General features: G+C 48.7%; 1 protein-coding gene across 1 annotated transcript in view; it reads left to right on the top strand.

Moving 5' to 3' along the window:
• The first annotated feature begins 3,750 nt into the window (after positions 1–3,750).
• Positions 3,751–16,142, top strand: part of TNFRSF18 (TNF receptor superfamily member 18) — a 42,393-nt gene continuing 30,001 nt past the window's right edge. The window contains exon 1 of the mRNA XM_075906350.1: positions 3,751–4,305. The gene's annotated coding sequence lies outside the window, so the exon portion shown is untranslated. The remainder of the gene's footprint in view (positions 4,306–16,142) is intronic.

The following is a 16,142-nucleotide window of genomic DNA, read 5'->3' as shown; positions in this document are numbered from 1 at the left end:
ATGCCTGACACATGTTTGCCTAAACAGGTTTTCGATGCTCAGCTGAGAACCGGGGCGAGATCTCGTGGCGGGCAGAGGAAGTGCTCCAGATACGTCCTTTAGAACACCTTGGTTTAATGCAACATTGACACTGACACCTGGGAGAGGCAGATGAAGGATCGGGTACCCTGGAGGACCACCATCAAGAATGGTGCCTCTGTGCCTGACATTTTGAGATCAAGCGTCATCTCCATGAAGAAGATCAGAGAGCCCAACGTAAGGAGTGTGCCTGGACTCACATTGGGGCCACTGATGTTGGCACTGATGGAGATAGAGACATGCTGCCACTGCCAGAGAGTGTCCCTTGCCAGAATTGGCCTAATTTCTCATCTACGCAATCATCAGTTAAAGGCGTCTAAGGAGAAATCTTACTCGATTCGAGGGATCCCAGAGAGGAGAGAGATAAGTAGTTCCTGATAGCACCAGTAGAGGGACCCCTCTATCCTTTTGTTAGACTTCAGCAAGTTACGTTGTCTCCCTTCAAGGCAGTAAGTGATGGAACAATAGTAGCAGCTCTGAGTGCTGTGTGGAGTTTGGGCAGTACCCAGAGGTGCCCACAGTCTCCATGGGCCCCTGAGCAAGGTGGGGGGGCCAGCTCCATGCTTTTGGAAGGGCGAAGCCTTGGACGGAAGGGACGGGGACGGGAGCTGCCACCCTGCCACGCTGCTCAGAGCAAGCTGCCCCCCTCCAGTACTGAGAGCCACAGACTCACATGGGATTGCAGAGAAACTGAAATCTACCAGAGAGAGGGAGGATGGGTCAGTGTTTTGGATGCCAGCCTGGGGCTTGTGAGACTTCCGTAAGCATCATGGTGCTGGTCTGTAATGTTTCCCTACTACTCAAGTCTTATCATTAGAGCCATGGAATTACTATCCAGAGACACTCTGTGTTACTGGTTAGCTCATGTTAAGATGTTTTATCTCATTTGATTCCAAACTTTCTTTCACTGATGGTGCCACTCCCTGTCCAGCACGACCTCTTCTGTCCTTCCGATATATTTGAATGCCCCCATTATTACTGAGGGGTAGTTTTCTTTATTATTTAATAGCCTCTCTGATCTCCATGAGCATTGCTTAGAAAATAACTTAGAAAAGTCAAAACAAAAAACAGGGCTATGTAGCACTTTAAAGACTAACAAGATGGTTTATTAGGTGATGAGCTTTCATGGGCCAGACCCACTTCCTCAGATCAAATAGTGGAAGAAAATTGGCACAACCATATATACCAAAGGATACAATTTAAAAAAATGAACACGTATGAAAAGGACAAATCAAATTTCAGAACAGAAGCGGGATGGGGGGGGGGGGGAGTAAATGTCTGTGAGCTAATGATATTAGAGGTGATAATTAGGGAAGCTATCTTTGTAATGGGTAAGATAATTAATGTCTTTGTTTAGACCGAGATGTAAAGTAATATCATTAGCTCACAGACATTTACCTCCTCCCCACATCTCCCTTCTGTTCTGAAATTTGATTTGTCCTTTATATATGGTTGTGACAATTTTCTTCCACTGTTTGATCTGAAGAAGTGGGTCTGGCCCACGAAAGCTCATCACCTAATAAACCATCTTGTTAGTCTTTAAAGTGCTACATAGTCCTGTTTTTTGTTTCAGCTACACCAGACTAACACAGCTTCATTTCTATCCTTAGAAAAGACAGATGTCTTCAAGTCACCATGGCCTGATGGAATGCATCCTAGAATACTCAAGGAACTGATAGAGGAGGTATCTGAGCCTTTAGCTATCATTTTTGAAATGTCATGGAAGTTGGGAAAGATACCAGAAGTCTGGAAAAGGGCAAATCTAGTGCCCATCTATAAAAAGGGAAATGAGAACAACCCAGGGAATTACAGATCAGTCAGTTTCTCTGTGCCAGGAAAGATAATGGAACAAATAATTAAGGAATTCATCTGCAAACACCTGGAAGATAATAAGGTGATAGGTCATAGCTAGCATGGATTTGTAAAGAACAAATCATGTCAAACCAATCTGATAGCTTTCTTTGATAGGATAATGAGTCTTGTGGATAACGGAGAAGTGGTAGACATGGTATACCTAGACTTTAGAAAGGCATTTGATACGGTCTCGCATGACCTTCTTATCAATAAACTAGGGAAATTTAACCTAGATGAGGCTACTATCATGTGGGTGCATAACTGGTTGGATAACCGTTTAAAGAGAATACTGTAGTTAATAACCGTTCACAATCCTTCTGGAAGGGCATAACAAGTGGGGTTCCACAGGGGTCTGTTTTGGGACCAGTTCTGTTCAATATCTTCATCAATGATTTAGATATTGGCATAGAGAGTACGCTTATGAAGTTTGCAGATGATACCAAGCTGGGAGGCATTGAGAGTGCTTTGGAGGATGGGGTCATAATACAAAATGATCTGCACAAACTGGAGAAATGGTCTGAGGTAAATAGGATGAAGTTTAATAAGGACAAATGCAAAGTATTGACTTAGGAAGGGACAACCAGCTTCACGCATAGGCTATGTCTACACTACAGGGTTTTTGTGCAAACCCAACCGTTTTTGTGCAAAAACCCTCAGAGCATACACACCTCAAGTGCATTTTTGCGCAAGAAAATTTACAGTAAAATGGCAGAACAGAGGGATTTTTGCGGTGTAGGTATACCTCTTTCTATGAGGACTAATTCCTTTTTGTGCAAGAGTTCTTGCGTAAAAAGGTGTGTGTGGATGCTCAGCAGGGGTTTCTTGTGCAAAAAGAGCCTATCAAAAGAAGCACAACTGCTCTAATGGCCATTTTATTAATGGCAATCAGAACTTTCTTGTGCAAGAGTGTCCATGCAGTGTGGACACTCTCTTGCACAAAAGCACATCACTTTTGCAATGAGCTTTTGAGGTATGGACACGTTTTTGTGCAAGAAGTTTTTGCAGAGGATCTCCTCCGCAAAAAGCTTCTTGTGCTAAAACCCTGCAGTGTAGACAAAGCCATTCAGAATGGGAAGCGACTGTCTAGGAAGGAGTCAGCAGAAAGGGATCTAGATCTAGGTCATAGTGGACCACAAGCAAAATATGAGTCAACAGTGTGACACTGTTAGAAAAAAAGAAAACATGATTCTGGGATGCATTAACAGGAGTGTTGTGAACAAGACACGAGAAGTCATTCTTCCACTCTACTCTGCCCTTATTAGGCCTTAACTGGAGTATTGTGTCCAGTTATGGTTATCACATTTCAGGAAAGATGTGGAGAAATTGGAGAAAGTCCAGAGGAGAGCAACAAAAATGATTAAAATGTGACCTATGAGGGAAGACAAAAGAATTGGGCTTGTTTAGTTTAGAAAAGAGAAGTCTGAGAGCGGACATGATCTCTAAAAGGGTGGTACAAGTAGGATGGAAAAAAATGGTTCTCTTTGGCCTCTGATGATAGAACAAGAAGCAATACATTGCAGCAAGGGAGGTTTAGGTTGGACATTAGGAAAAACTTCCGCACGCCTCAGATGGTCAAACACTGGAATAAATTGCTTAGGGAGGTTGTGGAATCTCCATCTCTGGAGATATTTAAGAGCAGGTGTCATGACCATGAGGGTTAGCCAGCAGCCTGGGGACTAAGGGGTTAACTATGTCCCTTACCTAAGCCAGGTAGATTCAGCCAATAGGAATCTGTGTGGCAGTTTGGCTGCTGGGAGGGGCAGTATGCCTGAGGGAGAAGGGTTTCTTCCCAGTTCTTTGTCTCCTGGGGAGAGTGGTGCTGTAACTGGAGTGGGTCTAGTAAGTATCATGTCAGGATCCCAGGTGTAAGGGGACTGCTACCCCTTACTAAAACTCTGTGGGAGTTTTTGGTTTGCCAGCTCGCAGTATCTGAAGGGGAAGATTTCATGAGACTGACTGACCCCAGAGACAATGGAAAGCAGCCAACACTCCAGCTCAGCCTGATTGACAGGTTGGACAGGCCAGTGAGGAAGGGGAGAGGCCAGGCCCCGTCCCTGTGATCTGGGATTGTTCTGGCTCTCTCTCTGAACAAACAAGCTGTGTGCAGAAGAGGTCCTGCAAAGACAGAGAGCTGAAATAGGAGTACAAGCTGTGTGAAGAAGTCCTGCAAAAACAGAGAGCTGAGAGACTGCTAAGAGGAGCAAGCTGTGCTGAGGGGCAGTTTTTGCAGCAGCAGAGCCAGGCATACACAACTCAAGGAGAGCAGACCCTGTGTTGAGCAGCAGACTGGCAGTGCTCAGAGAGCCAAAAGGAACAGAGAAGCAACACAAGGAGCTGGAACTGGCCAAGCAGCACAGCCTGCAGCTGGATGTGGTGAGCACCTGGGACCAGCAAAGTGTGGGGAAAGGCTCTGGACTGGGAGAGGGGTCTGGCCACTTCGAGCTTGAGACTGTGTGGTCACTACCAGAGCTAGCGTGTCCAGCCTGTAGCCCCCCTGCAGCATATCCAGGGCCTCTAAGAAAGAGACTGTGGATTGTCCTTATACTCTGCAGGCTGCTGTTTTGATGTCCCTGTGCTACAGAGCAGGGCTGTGTGTTCTCATTTAACCATTCTCACTTTTTCTTATTCTTTTCTCTTTAATCAGTTGTTGTTTAATAAATTGTATTTGCTTTGAACCTTATGAAGTGATCACTGGGCCAAGAAGGCCTGCAGTGTAAAGAGAGCACCTCGGAGTGGGGACACCCTAACTCCTGCCCCTAGTGACTACAAGGTCAGGGATTAAGCCCCAGGAAACCTGGGCCCTGCCTTGTTGGGGTTTCAAGGGCTCTGCTACTCAGGAGAGTGGAGGGGGAGCCCTCAGGATCAGGGAGCCGTGGGGTAAAGGAAGTGGGAGCGGAGACTCAGATCCTTTCGCTGGTTCATTTCACCAGGGTGTATAGAAGCCAGGAAAGTTCCCCACAATAGCGGGATCATTCCCTCGCTTACACAAGGATCAAACAAGTCTGGTGTTTGTGTGTTACCTGTTGCTGGTGTGTTGCTGGGAGGGAGGAGAGTGACTCTGTGTGATCAGGGTACTAACCTAGCCAGGACACCTGGGGAGCAGGAGGGTGTGGTAAGTGTGATACCTACAGACAATATGGAAGTGTGTAGCAGTCTAGAGAGCTGCAAGGGGGAGGGAGATGTCTCTGATCTCCCCCAGATGAGTCTGTGTTTTCCTGAAGGGGGGTTGTGTGGAGACCTGCCTGTTCAGGGGGTTAAGGAAACTCCAGGGGAGTTGACGATGGCTCAGCAGGGCGATGCTTCTGTAGGGCCAGGGGAAAGTGAGCTTTTGCTCACAGAAAGCCATAGGGAAAAGAATCCTTATAGTAATGTTGGCTAGCAGTTTGCTGTGCCTGAAGGGGGTCAAGGTGACATGGAGTTAGAAAGATCCAGTGTGGACAAGGGTAAGGAAGTTGCAGAGGGATGGAGGGTGTTTCAGATGGAGTGGAAGAAGCCAGGGAGATGAAACAGCCCTCTGGTGACCATGTGACTGTGTTTGCTGGGAAGTGTGGGTGACTGAAACAAAAGTGTTTCCAGTCTGATTCTGTGAAGAGACCAGAGATCCATAAGTCTATCAGACCAGTATACCCAGGCCCTGTCTCTGTAAGGCAGTGACCCACTTAGAAAACTAGCTGGAAAACTAGATTGAAAACAGCAGGGTGCCAGATTAGTATCTGGATTGCTTGCTTCATGATTAGCTGTGGGGAGCAAAGGGATTCCATAGCCATTGTGAGCAGGGGAGACACACCCAGCCAGCCCTTTGTCTTTAGGAGAGGGCGGGGCAAGACTTGTGTTTGCCCAGGAAGGCTGCAGCTTTTTAAATCAAAAAGCCCAAAACTGTCAGGGTACACTTGCTATGGGTTTGATCCTATTGCTGACGTCAACTTTTGTAACCACTGTACTGCTGTTACTAAGAATTGTAACCATGTCCACTGTGCAGGATCTTGTGCCAAAATGCTGGAAACTGTTAAGAAATGTACCCAAGGACACACTGTATGTTAAAAAACCTTGTGATACTGATATTTCACTGTTGATGCCTGTAATTGAGTTTGGAGCTTCTCACCTGAGAAGGGGCATCCCAGGACTGGTGTGCTGTGTGAAAAGGGAAACTGAGGCACAACTATATTTTTGTTTTCATGGCTAAGTGCCAAGATGCCTACACTATGGGGAATGAGGATACATACATTGTACCAGTGTTAATTGGATTTCAGACCACTGCTAAAGCTGGCATGGATAAATTTAATTTCTTTAGCTCTGAGCAAGGGCATTGCTGTACCCACTAATGGGTGTTGGATCCAAATTTTGTGAAAAGGGGCCCATGAAAGGTGCCTACAGAAAGCTTGTTCTCTGCTGATTCTATGTATGATACTTGTGTACGTGTGTGATGTTTGTATATGGAGTTATGGAATGGACTCTGTTCTTGTATTTTTAAAATGTTTTCTGTCTGGAAGGAAGCAATGGAAATGGACTGCTTGCATGTGACCAGTTCCAACTGGAAGACGCAAGGAACATCAAAGGGCCCTCTGATACTAAGGACTGTTAAGCTAGCAGTTTGTACTATCTGTGCTAACCACCTGCATCCAGCACTCGGTGATCGATGTATAACAAGTGTTCTTGTTAACAATCATACTCTCAACTTTTTCTTTCTTTTATTAATATACCTTTAGAGTTTAGATGCTAAAGGATTGGCCCAGGGATCTTGTGGGTAAGATCTAAAGGAAAATTGGCCTGGAACTGTGGCTGAGTCCTTTGGTTCAGGAGGATCTGTCTGGAGTTGGTGAGTGTGGGTTTTATAACCTCTCACCTGTGTGTGAGGCCTAAGTCTGATGATGGCACAGGGAAGCTGTGGTGTCCGAGGGGTTTTGCTGGTGAGGCTTCCTGCTGGCCAGAGTGGCAGCTGAAGTGCTCGGTGTAACTGGCCGGGTGCCTTGGAAAGGACCCCAGTTGAGGGCAGTAAGTAGCCCTGGTTTTAAGCAATTCACCCTAAGCTGATGCCCTCAGCAGTGCCAAGACCTGGCCTGGTGTATGACAGTGTTGTATTCATCAGGATGCACAAAACCTGGTCAACTGAGCTTTGGATCAGGACCCTACACAATTCTAAATTTGATTTGAGACTGAGGGTACGTCTATATTAGCCCCCGTTCGAACTAGGGAGGCTAATGAGGGCGACCGAAATTGCAAATGAAGCGCAGGATTTAAATATCCCGCGCTTCATTAGCATGTTCCTGGCCAGTCACCATTTTGGAAATTGATTAGCCCGGAATAACTGCCCACGACTACACGTGGCAGAGAAGTGCAATTCCGAGATAAACCCGTTAGTTCGAATCAACAGTTAAACATCATGGAATGAGGTTTCCAAAATGGCAACCAGCTGGGAACATGCTAATGAAGCACGGGATATTTAAATCCTGCACTTCATTTGCAATTTCGGTCGCCCTCATTAGCCTCCCTAGTTCTAACCAGGGGGCTAGTGTAGACATATCTTGAGAGTTTGGTTGGTTAAAGGGACAGTTGAAATGAGACAACAACATGGGGCCTTGGCAAAAACGCCCTGCAAAAGTAATGCTCTACAAGAAATATACTTAGGACTCTCTGTATATCTGTCATGGTACTCCACGGATATGGAACCGTTGTGTTTACTTTCCATGTATTTCAATAGTCTAGTAAGGTGTGCATGTACTTATTCACTATGTTTTATCCCAGACCTCCCAGAAGAAATCACAGCCAGTGTGGCCAGAAGCTGTCCAGCACTGTCTGCGATTTGGGGGGCGTGTCATGACCATGAGGGTTAGCCAACAGCCTGGGGACTAAAAGGTTAACTATGTCCCTTACCTAAGCCAGGTAGATTCATCCAATAGGAATGCAGGTAGGAATTTCAAACTAGGACAAAGGAATTTTTGGGTTTTTCTCTTCTTTGTCCCTGAGCAGTTTGCTCTTCAGCTAGTGAGGGGGACAGACAGAATGTCTCCCTCCAAGAAGAGACTCTTTACTATCTGTAGGTAGGGTAAGGTTTAGATAAATCCGTTAGGTTTTATTGTTTTATGGTTCGGAAAATGGGATCTGATGTCTGTGCATTTTTAAAAATGGGTTTTGCTCTCCTTTGAAATTAAGTCTTGGCCCATGGTGGGGTTCCCCAATGAGTATATTAATTTGTGACTTTTCCATCTAATCATTATGCTTGCAACAGGAATATTGTGGTGATAATAAAAGTTCTTTCTCTTTTCTTTTATTAACCTGGTATTGGTTAATTTTTGTGTCCTGGTTTTTACATTAGGGGTGAGACTTCCCAAGTGATCTTTCCCCTGATTTTCTTATCCTTACTTGGGTGGTGGCAGTGGATTTTATCCCCGAAATCTAGGTTTTTAAGATTTTGGGGGGAAGTTTTATACCAAAGCCTGGAAAGATAAGGTTTTGGGGTACTTTTGCCGGCCCCCACTTCTGCATTCATCGTGCCAGAGTGGGGAAGAAGCCTTGACAGCAGGTCAGACAGACATCTATCAGGGGTGATCTAGACGGTGCTTGGTCCTGCCGTGGCAGGAGACTGGACTTGATGACCTCTCAGGGTCCCTTCCCGTTCTCGTGTTCGATGATTCTATGATTTCACAGTATCTGTCACATTTCTGGTAATAGATTTCAAGGCCAGAAATGATACCAGCTTAATATCACCTAGAGATTTCCCCCCAGTTATCTCAGTGTCGAGCCCAATAATGTGTCTGGCTCAAGAATCTTCCAGAAAAGCATCTAGTCTGGATCGGATGACTTCAAAATATGAAGATTCCAGCACTTCCCTGTTAGTTTATCCCCAAGGGTGGTGGCTGAACGGCTGCTTTGGGGAGGCAAGCTTCCCAGCCCCACCCCTTCCGTGCCCTCTGGAGCCCTTCCAGCCCCTACTGCAGCCGCTGGCTCCTGCCCCACACCTCCAGATCTCCTCATTGTGACTGCTGGTGGGACCCAGCCCTAGGCTCATACTCCCTGGAGCATTAAGTTGCCAGACACCACAACCCCCCCTCCCACCTCCCTGACCAGGCAGCCACGTGGCCCCAGCTTTCCTGGCTTGTCAGCTGGCTGGGCAGCAATGAGGCTATGGAGCAGTGGCCGAGACAGCCACACCCATGAGTGTCGGAGGGCCATGAAGCGCAGGCCACGCTCCCAGACATGGCTCCTGGCTGCCCTTTTCCCTCCAGCTGCTAGCCCCAGCGCCAGGCCAAGAACAGCCTTCTGCATGCAGGAGGCGGGGGGACCTGACCAAGGATGGAGCATGGACAAGGCCACCCCTGTCTGTTTGGGAAGGCAACACTCCCCTTGCCTTCATTACCCAACAGCCATGTTTATCCCATTGGTTCCCCACCCTAAAAATGTGTCTCATTTCTAATTTGAATGTGTACGGCTCTAACCTCTTGTCACTGATGAGCCTTCTGCTTTGTTCTGCTAAATTAAAGCCCTGCCGTGCCTGGTAGCTCTCTCCCCGAAGGTGCTGACACACTGTAATCCAGTCACCTCTCAATCTTTTTGATAAACTCAGGCCCGCTCATAGGAGGTGGGGGCAAAGAGAGCAGTTGCCAGAGGGCCCAGTGGTTCAAAGTGGCCTGGGGCTCCTAGCTGCCATTGGAGCACTGTGCTCCACACACCTCTGAGGGCTGAAAGGGCATCATGACGCACTCCGGGACGCACTCCAAGGTGGCTGTTCCCAGTTCAGACCCTTCCACCCAAAGCCCCTACCTCTTTTGGGAGCACAGAGCCAGCCCCACACATACCTTGTCCAGGGGCCTGCAGAGGCTGTTGGTTCCCGTGGATGCATTCAGTCTATCACTGTTCGCTTTTTTTTTTTTTCTAGCCCTCAAAAATTTTTGGTGGTTCATTCCTGCATCGGCTCCAGTTTTTTCAGCATCCTTGCTAACGTGTGCAGTATTCCACGTCTACTAGACACGATACGCATTCTTAGTCTCACTGGTGCCATATTGGCAAAGTCCGGAGGCCTTTCTCTTGGACTGTTTTTTTTTTTCTTATATCGATTTAGCAGAAATTGACGGACATAAGGACATACAACTTCCTCTCCAGACTGGGTCTGTGGCTCTTCCAGGTTGAAATCCTGCTCCTGTTGATAAATGCATCTGCTGGAGATACCTTAATAGCAGCTAACCCTGTTCTTATTGGCAGGTCCAGTGAACTTGGATTTCCTCGCTTCTTCTCACCCTCTGAAAGAAACTAAGTTTGAATTCCTTGTTTCATTGAAATGAAAGGGATTTTGGCCATTGACTTCAATAGAGCCAGAATTTTGCCCTAGATGTCTAATGCAACAACTCTTTACCACTGGAGATATGGGTTTGAATAAAATTGCTGCACACTATTCATCTCCTACTGTAGCTCTGTCTGTGTGGGAAAGGCCTGGGAGGGGAATAGCATGCCTGGTTGGAACAGAGGTGTAGTTGAAGAGCTGTGTGGGATCCGGGGTTGGAAGAGCAAATCAGGACTGAGGTGCAGTGGTAGAGCTGTGTCAAACCTACAGCTGGAACCACACAGGACATTCTCTGGATCAGAAATAACATAAGAACTAGGGGTCACCAAATGAAATTAATAGATAGCAGGTTTAAAACAAACCAAAGGAAGTTTTTCTTCATGCAGTGCACAGTCAACCTGTGGAACTCCTTGCCAGAGGATGTTGTGAAGACTAGGACTTTAATAGGGTTCAAAAAAGAACTAGATAAATTCCTGGAGGTTAGGTCCATCAATACTTATTAGCCAGGATGAGTAGGATTTGTGTCGCTCGCCTCTGTTTGTCAGAGGCTGGGAACAGATGACAGGAGAGGAATCATTTGATGATTACCTGTTCTGTTCACTCCCTCTGGGGCATCTGGCATTGGTCACTGTTGGCAGACAGGATACTGGGCTAAATGGACCTTTGGTCTGACCCAGTATGGCCGTTCTTATGTTCCTATGTTAAACGAGGTCCAATGGCAGAGCTATATGCAGGTGTGGAAAGATCCTGGGGGCTGGAATGGCAGGGGGTGTTGTGCGCTAGGGATCAGGTACATTGGCAGAATGTATGTTATTCTTTAGACAATAATCACAGGGGATTAACACACTTGCAAAGTTGCACAGCAAGGTAAACTGCCTAGTGACTAGCCAGGTTTATTAGTCCTTTAGCATTTCTGAGCAGCTTTTGTGATCTAACACAGCCCTAACCTACCTCTAGGAACTGTACTGAGGTTGCTTCTTTGATCGTGCGCTGATCTCTACATCAGCAGGTTTTAACCAAGGCTTCTCTCTCATTTTATCATTCGTTGTCATCACAGGTTTTAAAAAGATGGTCACAATTTTACCACTTGGTGTTCATTTCTAGCCTACCATTACTGTGCGTAACCACAACAGGTGTGAGATGTGCAATTTGCAGGAACTAATCACTCAGGGTTCATTTCCATTACGCATAAAAATACTTCAGCACCTCAGCAGATTTGTAGCGCGGGCGAGAAGATTTCTGTGAAGTGGGGCTGGTGATGTGTGTGGGGCTGGTGATGTGTGTGGAAATGGGCAAGAGCTGGCTGGAGAACGAGATCAGTAAAGCTACACTCTCCGCGCCAAAGACTATCAGCCCAATCTGTTTATTTAATCCAGTGGTCTCCAACCTTTTTAAGCACAAGATCACTTTCTGAATTTGTCACCTCAGGATCTATTTCACACCTGAATACCCCTGCCCTGCCTCCTTGCCCGTTCTTTCCCCTATCCCACTTCTTGCCCAAGACCCTGTTCTGTTCACTCCATGGGGATGGGGTACAGGAGCAGAAGAAAGGGGACACCCTGATGTTAGCACTCCCCTCTTCTGCCTCCCCCACCCTGTACTATGAGCTGGAGGCTTCCAGGGGTCAACTTCAAGGCAGAGGGTAGGAGCAGTGTGGCAGTGCGGGGGAGGGCAACTGCAGTGCTGGCATTTGATAGCCTCATGACCAAACCAGTCTGGATCATCTGTCAGAGGCTCCAAGATCTACCAGTAGATCTTGATCTACTGGCTGGTGACCACTGATTTAATCTAATGATTTTTATCTTGGATTCTGGTCCACGGCTATTACAATGCTAGGAGCCCCTCATGGTCCAAAATGCCCTGTAATGTATATTTTTCTATAGTCAATGACCAATCACAGAGCTCAATGCATTGCTTCAACCTTAGCTCGACCCCACTTCTTGATGTTTAAAAGTCTCAGAAGGGTAGCTGTATTAGGCTGTAACTTTAAAAACAAGTAGTCCTGTGGCACCTTGCAGTCTGTCTATCTATCTATCTATCTATCTATCTATCTATCTATCTATCTATCTATCTATCTATCTATCTATCTATCTATCTATCTATCTATCTATCTATCTATCTACCTACCTACCTACCTACCTACCTACCTACCTACCTACCTACCTACCTACCTACCTACCTACCTACCTACCTACCTACCTACCTACCTACCTACACACCTACACACACACAGAGCATCATGAGCTTTGGGGGCAAAATCCACTTCTTCAGGTGAGATGATCTTGAGTGGAGTCTCAAGATCAGCTCATCTGAAGAAGTGGGTTTTGCCCATGAAAGCTCAGGATACTATATATATATATATTTGTGAGGTTCTAAGGTGCCACAGGACCGCTCCCACGTCTTGAGTTATGCGACTAGAAGAAGCATGAGCAAGGATGTGTGGAAAAGATACCTCTCTGGGAGCACTGAGGCAGACTTTGGAAGGCTAATCTGTCCTGTGTGACTGGATATATTTGGGGATTCCATCACCATCCAGTTCTGCATGAAAAAAGTGGAAGAAACCACATCATCCCTGGAGTTGCTGACATACTGTGGCAAGAAGGTTCCCCATCGCTTGGAAATGAAGCACTACGGGACAAAACAGCATCAAGCAAGGCTGTGAGGTACAAACAAAGCCATGAGGGCTAACACCAATGTTCCCTCTAATCTGTGCCATCAATATGGGGTTTTTTCCATCCATGTGCAGAATAAATTTTTATACATGCACTGAGGTATGTATGAATGTACACCACCAGTAGAAACACAGACCAAGCCGTGAGTGTTCTGGTAATCAGCTGGGCAGCACTGGAATCTCCTGAGTAGTCACATAAGCACACAGTATATAGGCAGTGTTCCCTTTAAGCTGCGCAGCATGGAGCCCTGAGCCTCTGATTGGGCAGGGCTGATTAATTGCCGATGAAGCTGGGCTGCTGTGCAGCTTGCAGGGAACACTGGCTAACACTAGAGCCATACGCATGGCATCAGCACCAAACCAGCATATTATACCATTCTCATGGCTCTGCAGTAAAAGTTTCATTCGAAGCCCTAGTTGAGATTTTCAGAGCTGATTCGATTGGGGTGCCAGATTCCCATTCATTTTAATAGGAGCTGGGCACTGAAATCCCATAGGCCTCTTGTAAGCACTTCACTCCTATTTCTTTCTTTGTCTTGGTCAGGGAACTGGGAACTGTCAGGTTTTATTCTTGAGACTAAGGAGAAGTCCCTGGGAACTTCATGGCTTGGAGTGCCTCTGAAAATCAGGAACCTGATGTTAGTCAACTGGTTTTGAAAATGGTCGGACGTGACCTACTGCAAAGAACCAAAGCCAGTATTTGAACCCAGGTATTCCGCTCTTCCTTACTGTTGCTTTCTAAGGGTATGTCTACACTACAGCACTAATTCGAACTAACTTGAACTAGTGCATCTAGACCTCAAAAGTAGTTCGAATTAGCATTTTGCTAATTTGAACTAGCATGTCCACATTGAGTGGACCCTGAACCGAGGTTAAGGCTGGCTGGAACAGGTGCCGGCAGGGCATCAGGTTAGGACTTAGAGGTGGAGCTGCTGCCTCAGGCTAGCCGAGGGCTGTGCTTAAAGGGACCCGAGCCCCACCCCGGACAGACAGTTCTCAGGGTTCCCCGCTTGCTTGTCTACCTCGATGAGGGACAGCAAAGCATTTGTGTCTCGGAGTGCTCTGCTTGCCCTCACCTGGGGCACCACGGCACTCTGCAACATGGAACCAGACCTGCCCCCGGGGACTCTGCTGCATCTTGTGGACATATTGCCGGCAGCCTGGCTGCACTGTCTGCAGGCTGCCATCCGGGAGGACCATTGAGGGGCAGTCAGGATCCAGGGGGCCCTGTGGGAGAGCTTCCACCCTGAGGAGTGCTAATAGTCTCCCCGGTCTGCCCCACCGGGGGCTCGTGCCCCATTCCTCCCTCTCCTCCTTCCACTTCCCTAACCCCCCTTCCTGATGTCAAATAAAAGACTCGTATTTTCAAAAAAACAACTCTGTTTATTGAACACAACTGGGGAGCGGGAATGAACCTGTGGGAAGACGGAGGAAAGGAGGTGGGAGAGGGCAGGAGAGAGGGTGGGAGAGGGGAGGGGGAAAACTGGGAGGAGGGAGCTGGAAGGGGGAAGCAAGGGGACGGAGGGGGAGCGGAAGCTCAGGGATCAGGGTTGTGGGTCTCGCCGGGCCAACCGCCTCCCAGCACGACGAGGGAGGGGGCCTCAGCGTCCCCGGGAGGATGGGGTGGAGGGTGCGGAGGTTGAGGTGGGGGGTGTGGACATTGAGGAGGAGGGTGTGGAGGAAGAGGTGGGAGGGGGTCAGGAGTGGGAGGAGGGACAGTTGTTGGGGGGGCAGCAGGTGCTGGACGGGCACGGGGCGCCATGCTCTGCAGCAGGGCCTGCAGGGTAGCAATCCTGGCTCGCTCCTCAGCCAAGTGCTCCTGGCAGAGCTGCAGGTCTCCCGCATCCAGACCTCCACTGTGTGGTGCAGGGCTCGCAAGGACCCCAGATGCTGGTCCCAGTACTCCTGCTCCGTGGTGGTGGTGCAGGAGCATGTCCCGGGTGGGGTGGTGGACCCTGCACGAGCAGCTGGTGCAGCTGTAGAGAAAGGAGAGAAGTGGTCAGTTCTCCCTGGGGACACAGTGGATGATGCCCAGCACCCCCCTGCGACGTGAGGGCGACCGTGCCCTGCACCGTCAGAGCCGTTATGTTTGTACAGAGGCCATTGTCAGGATGTCTGGCTCTCCCCGGGACTGGGAGCTGCCCCAAGACCACACCCATGTCCCTGTGCCGTGTATAGTGTGGCTGGGGCCGGGGAGAGGTGTTCCCTGCCTCGGTGTAGACGGGGCGTGTGAAAGGAGAGCGTCTTGCTGGGTCCTGCCCCGGGGTCGGGAGCGTGTCAGGTCTCTTCACACATGCATGTGCCTATTGGGCCATGGCCCCTGGATGTCACGCAGCTGGAGCCACCTGCCCAAGGGTGGCATGGCACGTGCTTGCATGTGCACAGGTGCCTGTATGATCTGTGGGAGGCATGGCCCACGCGCACGGTCCCTGGTCTTTCTCCCCACCTCCCCCCCCCCCCCCCGGGCAAGGGACACTTACCCGCTATGGTCTCCCTGGCTGACCCTCCTGACTCCGGTGCTGGAACACTTGGCGGTGGCCCCTCTGGTGTGCCCAGGTCAGGGCCCTCCGGTCCCGGCTCGCTGCCTCCCGGGCTGGCGCGGACCGCCCCGCCCCCCAGGAGTCGATCAAGGGCGGGGAAGTAGGGGCAGGTGTCAGCCCCTGCTGCGGCACCACACCTGGTGGATCTGGCGTACGCCTGACGCAGCTGCTTCACTTTCCGGCGCACCTGTTCTTGCATGCGCCTGTGTCCCTTGCGGGCCACGGCAGCCGCTATGCGGCCATAGATGGCCGCGTTCCTCCTCCTAGTGCGGAGATCATGGAGATTGGGGGCCTGCCCCCAAACCTCAATGAGGTCCATGACCTCTGCATCAGTCCAGTTGGCCGCGCGCATTGTTCTGAAGGAAGGAAGACTGGATTTTGTTTTTAAGATCTTCAGCATGTAGTGTCTAATTCCCCATCAAATGAAGACCTATTTAACCCCTGAACTGCTGCTGAATATCCTCAGCGTGCTACACCAGACAGCCTGGCCTGGATAGCAGTGAACACACGGTGCTGTCTCGAAATGGCACTGGGGGTTAATGGGATTTGAGGGTGGTTGGCAGCACCTTGCTGGTCCAGGGTGGCTCTGGCAGCTGTCCCAGGCTGGGGCAAACAAGGCAAGAGGCCAAAGTCAGCGGCTGCTGGGTGAAATGTCATTCGTTCTGAGATCAATACAAGCACTTTGAAAAAAGCCCCATTGATCTCACACCCAGATACAGGCCCT

Source organism: Pelodiscus sinensis, chromosome 23 (genome assembly GCF_049634645.1).
Source record: "Pelodiscus sinensis isolate JC-2024 chromosome 23, ASM4963464v1, whole genome shotgun sequence".
Taxonomy (NCBI): domain Eukaryota; kingdom Metazoa; phylum Chordata; order Testudines; family Trionychidae; genus Pelodiscus; species Pelodiscus sinensis.
This window is presented reverse-complemented; position numbering and strand designations above follow the sequence as displayed.